The sequence below is a fragment of the Octopus sinensis genome, linkage group LG4 (genome assembly GCF_006345805.1).
Source record: "Octopus sinensis linkage group LG4, ASM634580v1, whole genome shotgun sequence".
NCBI lineage: Eukaryota > Metazoa > Mollusca > Cephalopoda > Octopoda > Octopodidae > Octopus > Octopus sinensis.
Window position 1 is genome coordinate 109483662 of NC_043000.1, and position 7005 is coordinate 109490666.

The 7005-nt window shown below is 42.6% G+C and overlaps 1 long non-coding RNA gene across 1 annotated transcript in view; it reads left to right on the plus strand.

Moving 5' to 3' along the window:
* The window catches only part of LOC118763271, a 12675-nt gene extending 7457 nt beyond the window's left edge, over positions 1–5218 (plus strand). Inside the window, exon 3 of the long non-coding RNA XR_004999022.1 lies at positions 5205–5218. This is a non-coding gene — a long non-coding RNA (uncharacterized LOC118763271). The remainder of the gene's footprint in view (positions 1–5204) is intronic.
* The last annotated feature ends 1787 nt before the right edge of the window (positions 5219–7005 follow it).

The following is a 7005-nucleotide window of genomic DNA, read 5'->3' on the forward strand; positions in this document are numbered from 1 at the left end:
GATGGTGAAAGAAAGTAGCTTAGGGGATAAGATGTCACACTAACGATCATAACATCGTGGTTTCGATCCCGGACTGAGCGATAAGGTTATGTTCTTGAACAAAACGCTTCATTTCACATTGCTCCAGTCAACTCAGCTGTAAATGAGTTTCATTAATAACTGGAAAGTTAACTCTGAGACGGACTGGTGTCCCATCCTGGGGCAAGAAGTGCTGTCATCTCAGCCACTTATAAGTCATGGATACTTGGTTAAATTGCCGTGAGTCCAAGGACTGATGATAGACCAGCCTAAGCTGAAGATAAGCATTGGTCTTATAGTTCTCTATGAAACTTAGAGTTGGTTGCATGTCAATAAACGAGAAATGTTATCCTAAAAGTCAACCGTCATAGTGTCTAACCAGAAGCACATCGAGCTGGTCGGCGAGACACTGAAAGACTACGAAGCAGTAACAGGAGCGGAAATCAACCAGGAAAAGTCAGTGAGCTTGCGGCTCGGCACCTAGAGAAGCAAGCCCATGCCGTCCGCCAGCGCCTCCGTCGTAGGACGCTGGACCGACGGTTCGGTCGAGTTGCTCGAGGTCTGGTTTGGTCAACACCCGTTAAAAGGAGGGCTGGGCATGCCGTGGTTGATGATGCGCAGACACGTGCTGAGACTGTGACATCTCCGGCTCTACGTAGACGACGGTGAACAGGTGTGGTTGCCGTTTGTGAGGCGCGCTTTCCCGCAACTCGTCTCCATGACCGAACTGCAGTCGTGGATCAAAAAGAGGCCGAGGAAGGGCGAATGGCACCACGAGTGTCGCGTTGCTCTCAAGCAACTCTGCCGTCCCGGGTCGACCTTGAGTGACTCCATCACAACCCAAGCATTCTATAGGAGATTAGTGGAGGGGAGGTACGACGACGAGCTCGGGGCGAACCTGGACGTCGACGAGGAATACCTGACCCGCCTGTTCGGGACGACTTTCGGGCCATGGCCCATGGACAACTTCCAGAGATCCCTGGCCTGGCAGTGCTACCGAGAAGCGCTACCCATTCGGGATAAGCTCTACAGACACAGCTCGAGAAACACGGGGCCGACCTACCCGAGATGCGGTCAGAACGACGAAACCGTTCTGCACGCACTCGTGCAGTGTCCAACAATTTCCAACCTGTGGGCTTATGTCGAACAACTGCTGTCACGTGTGGGACGAGTTATCAGCTGAGTCTATCGTCAATATTGTCACGCCTCCTTCCTTCAAATGGGAAGGAAGAGCTATTTTCATCATCCTTGTGACTATGGTGAAAGAATGTATCTGGTGGACGCGTCTGAAAGGATTGGAGACAAACACTTTCCTCTCTGGTCAATCTCTCATCAACTTATTCAAGTACCACTTGAAAAGGAAAGTGAGAGTAGAGAGGCAAGTTTTGTCTAGCGAATGTTTAAAAAAAAGATAGGTGAATGTAGCAAGGATGATTGACGAAGTCACCTTGAGCATAATCCTATGAACCCAGAAATTGAAAACAGAGGGTTACCCACTTGCAAACAAATGTGGTAACACATAACAATATTGACCAAGGTTACCGTGGTCTTTTCCGTAGGCTTTTCTTCCCACGGATAAACCTTATCTGCTTCCCCCTTTACACCGTACATCATGACACTGTGATACACGATCCCTATTGATCGTTTTTTTTCTCTTCCCCTTTTTTCCTCTTTTTTCTTCTTTTTTCTTTTTTCTTTTCTTTTGTTTCTTTTCCTTTTTTTCTCTTTTTCTTTTTTCCCTTTTACGATCCTTTTGATCGAAAACCTACGCCACTTGTTTTTTCTCCCTCCAAAAGAAAAGCTCTACCTTGTAATTTGTCCCATCTGTGTGCAGCCTTGTGTAGCCAATAAAGAAACTTATCTATCTATCTATCTATCTATCTATCTATCTATCTATCTATCTATCTATCTATCTATCTATCTATCTATCTATCTATCTATCTATCCAACCGTGTTGTCCTTTAGATCTAGACAAGCGATCCAGTCGCATTGAACACGACTTTTATTCCGACATAACGCAGGATGTGATGAAAACATAAAACCACGATTCGGCTACTTGTAGTAGGTCGACCAGACACGGAGAGGATCTTTTGGTGGTTCACATGCATTTTGCTGATATATTATGTAGAATTTGCCAATATTTCTTGGAGATAGGCCAAACGTCAGTTTTTATTTCATGTCACGAAGTTATTTAGAGAACCTTATAATGTTATCAATTTCATGCTAAAGGCTAGAGTGTGTTAACGTGCGAGTTCTTAGCAAACCAGTCACTTAGCTTTCGTTTAGATGTGGTCTGGGATGTTTGTGTAGGTGGCCGTACCAGTGCCTCGTAGATTTTACTTGAGCCAGCAGTTGTTTATCATCATCATCAACGCCTGCACATTACTATCTCGAGTCCTAGGGGCCGTTACGCGGTTTCCATGGTATATAAGTAACCAAGACCACAACACCATCTCCATCCCCCACTGCCGCCGCCGCCGCCCTGAACCGGGCACTAGTCCGTCGCCAGGTTATTCATTTCTAGCCGAGTCGAACCTCGACTATAGTGAAATGAAGTATTTTGTTCAGGATCACAACATACCACCAGGTTCTGGAATCGAAACCGCGACTTTGTGATTGTGAGTGAAAACCCCTAGCCACCAGGCCACGCCGCTTCAGTTGTTGGGGACTGAAGTATTTTATAACTCAAAATTGCAAGAGTAATCTTTGGGTTGCAGTTTTCCCTATATTCTCGATGTGACATCAACCGGAAAGATGATCAGAGATTGCGAGGCCTAACATATTTAAAGATCTTGAAGCTTTTCCGGTGGCTGTTGTCCAAGACTCGAGGGGTTAAGGGAAAAGAACGTTTCTTTGATATGTGCAGCAGTGACTGTGTTTTTGATCTGATCAAAGAGAAAACATGATCAGGTTTCCATAACAACGCTCAAGAGATTCACGTTTCCCAGAAGAAAATAATCTTTGGTGCATTGTGCGGATTTCGCAAGTCTTTGTATAGAGATGGAAGCGTTGTTAATGAAATTGAACGTGAAGTTGTACATTCATCGTTTTCGTAAGGATTTTGGTAGGTTTTGGCTCCAGACGAAGGAATCAGAAGATACATTGGTGCCAGCTGTAACCCCTTCTCGATTACTTTCAGTAACTCAGCTGAATGGTTGTGGTTCAGTCGAACACCTCAAAAACTTATATCCACGGGGTTACAATTTATAAATGACGACAAAAAAAAAAAAAAAGGATACGGGAGCATGTGCCAGCTGACAGGGGAGCCAGTCGAGGAGTTACCCACGGCATCAGATCTTGTTTCTACCCGGTTGCGCAGAAACATTCACCATAATAAATTCTTTGTTTTTTTGCCTTTTGTTTAGCTAATTTTATAGTAACTTCTTGCTCTTGGAATGCACCTGTGAGGTGCCAAAGATAGCATAAACACCTTGCCAATGCTTACAGACACAGTCCCCCCAAGTTTTATGGAACATACACATACAAACACTTTATTGGTATTCTGCATCTTTCTTCTGCTGGTAAAGTTAATTAATGAATGCTGTGTGGAGGAATTGAAGAACTCGTTGAACACTAGCGACACCAGCGGGATATTGTTGAAGCATTTATTTCTATGATCGATTGTTTAGCAGATTCTGTTATACGATACGACACTGATCTAAATCGCTTTCCTTCTAAACAAATAACCAATGTTACCATTATTAACGAGTATCAATAGTAACATCGATTTAAGGCGGCGAGCTGGCAGAAACGTTAGCACGCCGGGCGAATTGCATAGCCGTATTTCGTCTGAGTTCAAATTCCGCCGAGGTCGACTTTGCCTTTCATCGTTTTCAGGGTCGATTAAATAACTACCTGTTACGCACTGAGGTCGATATGATCGACTTAATCCGTTTGTCTGTCCTTGTTTGTCCTCTCTGTGTTTAGCCCCTTGTGGGTAGTAAAGAAATAGGTATTTCGTCAGCCTTTATGTTATGAGTTCAAATTCCGCTAATCCTAACACTAACCCTTCAGGGTCGATAACTTAAGTACCAGTTGCGTACTGGGGTCGATCTAATCGGCTGGCTCCTCCTCCCCAAATTTCGGGCCTTGTGTCTAGAGTAGAAAAGAATATTAACAACCATTTAAGGCAGCGAGTTGGCAGAATGGTTACCGCGCCGGGCGAAATGCATCTCCTCCGTCTTTACACACTGCGTTCAAATTCTGCCGCGGTCGACTTTGCCTTTCCTCCTTTCGGGGTCGATCAAATAAGTACCAGTTGAGCGCTGAGGTCAATGTAAATCACTTACCCTTCCTCCAAAAGTGCTGGCCTTGTGACAAAACTTGGAACCAATATTAACTCATTTGATATTGAGCCTTGCTCGTTTTGATATCAATGAAGCGCAATTCCTTTACAATATTGTTAAGTGTCACAAACCTGTTTTTTTTTTATGGCGATCTTCCAAGAGTTACTGCTATCATAAAGGAGAGAAGACTGGAATCTTGTGGAGACTGGTTCCGTTGTAAGGATGAGGTTGTGAGTCAAATACTGTTGTTGGAATACAACCAACACACAAAAAGTGAGCCGGAAGTCAGGGCGTTTATTGATCAGCTTGTTGAAGACTGATCTACTGAAGGGTAACCGACCGAGGGTAATACAGGAAGGGGAATTCTGGACACAAGTGGTTGACGGTGTTCGTCTACAGACAACACACACGCATGCGTGCACACACACACACACGCACACGCACACACACACACACACACACATACACACACGCACACACGCACATCACAAGTGTTAGGACCAGTTCTATAACCGAAATGCATTGTGGGATATTTTTTCATAATATATGACAAAGACTTGCGGTTGTTTTTCGTTCAGTAAATTTCGTGTAATCCACTCTGCTTTCACAGAACTATTTGCAGAAAACATTTTCGTTGATATTTCGGTATTTGTAAGACTCACTGTGAGAAACAGGAGAGATAGAAGCACCATTGATATTGATATCGTTTGGAAGCAGTTTATCTAGATTCTGTTCGGAACGTTTTCTTCTGCCAAATTCCATCCCCAGAAAACACTTTTTATTAAACCCAGCTGCTTTACTGAATTGCAAAGATTTCCAGTACAGATCGTCGACGTGTGTGTGTGTGTGTGTGTGTGTGTGTGTGTGTGCGCGAGTGCATATATATGTATATTTGTATAGATATATATGTATATTACTAGACTATGTTTGCGCATATGCGCGTATGTATGCTTGTTTATATATATATATATATATATATATATATATATAGGGAGAGTTTACGAAAAAAACAAAAGACGAAGACAGGTGGTGTGCAATACAAACAGATGTATTAGTATAACGCTCAGGAATAGAAAAAGTCTTTTACGTTTCGAGCCTACGGTCTTCTACAGAAAGGGACACAGAAAAAACAAGGAGAGAAACAAGGAGAGAAAAAACATATATATGTGCCTTTATATGTGTGTTTGTGCACCATGTGTGTGAACCAGCAGTTGACAAGTCTAATGTTGTCTTCTTTATGAAACATCCTAAACACGTCCACCAAATATCCACCCTTATTTATATCCTTTGTCTTTCAAGCTTTCTCTACACATATGTGCGCACGTGGAATTTCATCTCTGACATGTTTCAGTCTGCGACCATGCTGGGGCACCGTTTCGAAGTCTTAAGTCCAACAAATCAACCCCAGTACTTATTTGTTAAATTCTGGTGCTGATTTCATCGGTATATTTTGCTGAACCGCTAAGTTACGGGAACGTAAAGAAACCATTACCGGTTGTCAATCGTTGGGTAGAGAGGGACACAAACCGAAGAGGTCTTCAAATCGGAGACATTTCCGTGGACTCTGTTAAAGACATTACAGGCTGACAGACAACGAAGTTAAACCAGGCGACGCATTTCTTCTGTTATCCAAGCAGCCCGTGGCAGGGTTTGAACACGGACCTGATAGTTGGAATAAATAGCACAAGATTACAAAGCAATGCCTTAACATTTCTGATAGCCCAACACTCTTCTTTATTCGTACCTTATTTCACCTACCCGGAAGGATAAAGGAAAAGGCACGTGCTCTAATGGTAAAGGTTTAGTGACAATCGGAAGAACGTTGTTTCGATTCTTGGAACATGCAGTGCACTATCTTCTTGAGCAAACATTTCATCTCACTTTAATTTCGTCCACTCAGTTACCCTACGATGGACCGATGCCCCGTCCAGGGGGAATGTTGTGATCTCGGTCACTCATACGCCATGGAAACCGAGCAAGTGGGCTTATGAGTTCTAGGACTCGAGGCAGTAATATCCGGGGTTTGTTGTTGTTGTTGTTGATGATGATGATGATGATGATGACGACGACGACGACGATGATGAAGATGATGATGTTGAGGATGATGATGATAATGATGATGATGATGATTATGATGATGATGATGATGATGATGCTGATGATGATTATGATGTTTGGGATGCTGATGATGATGATGACGAAAGATAAGAGCCAGTTTGAACACTTAACACAAGATGTCAACCTTTCCAGGCATGAAATAACGTGTCCAGTTCTTTATAACCCAACGGGTCTTTGTCATTGTCAAAATGCGATTCGAAAAGCATTCAGGCCACATTTATCTTCTGCTTTTAACGCGTTCAGCGACCACATCTTGGGACTCTCATTCACTCGATTGGTTGGGGAGAGATATTACGTTATTTACAAAACCTTCCTCCATTTTGTCAATAATCTTTCCCTCATTTCGTAACCTAAATCCATTAAAGAAAAGAATAAATAAGTAAATAAAATATGCACTTTTTATTTATTTTTATTTTGTTTTCTTTTTTCTTCTGTTTTTTTCTTTACTTTTTTTTTATTTTTTTACCTTGTGCTTGTTTTCATCTCTCGATCTTGCTAATGGTTGAAATTTCAAATATCTTGGGGAAACTTCAGCATCGTTCTCCAACAGCTTTCTCCAGCTGGATGTAAACATATTTTTACA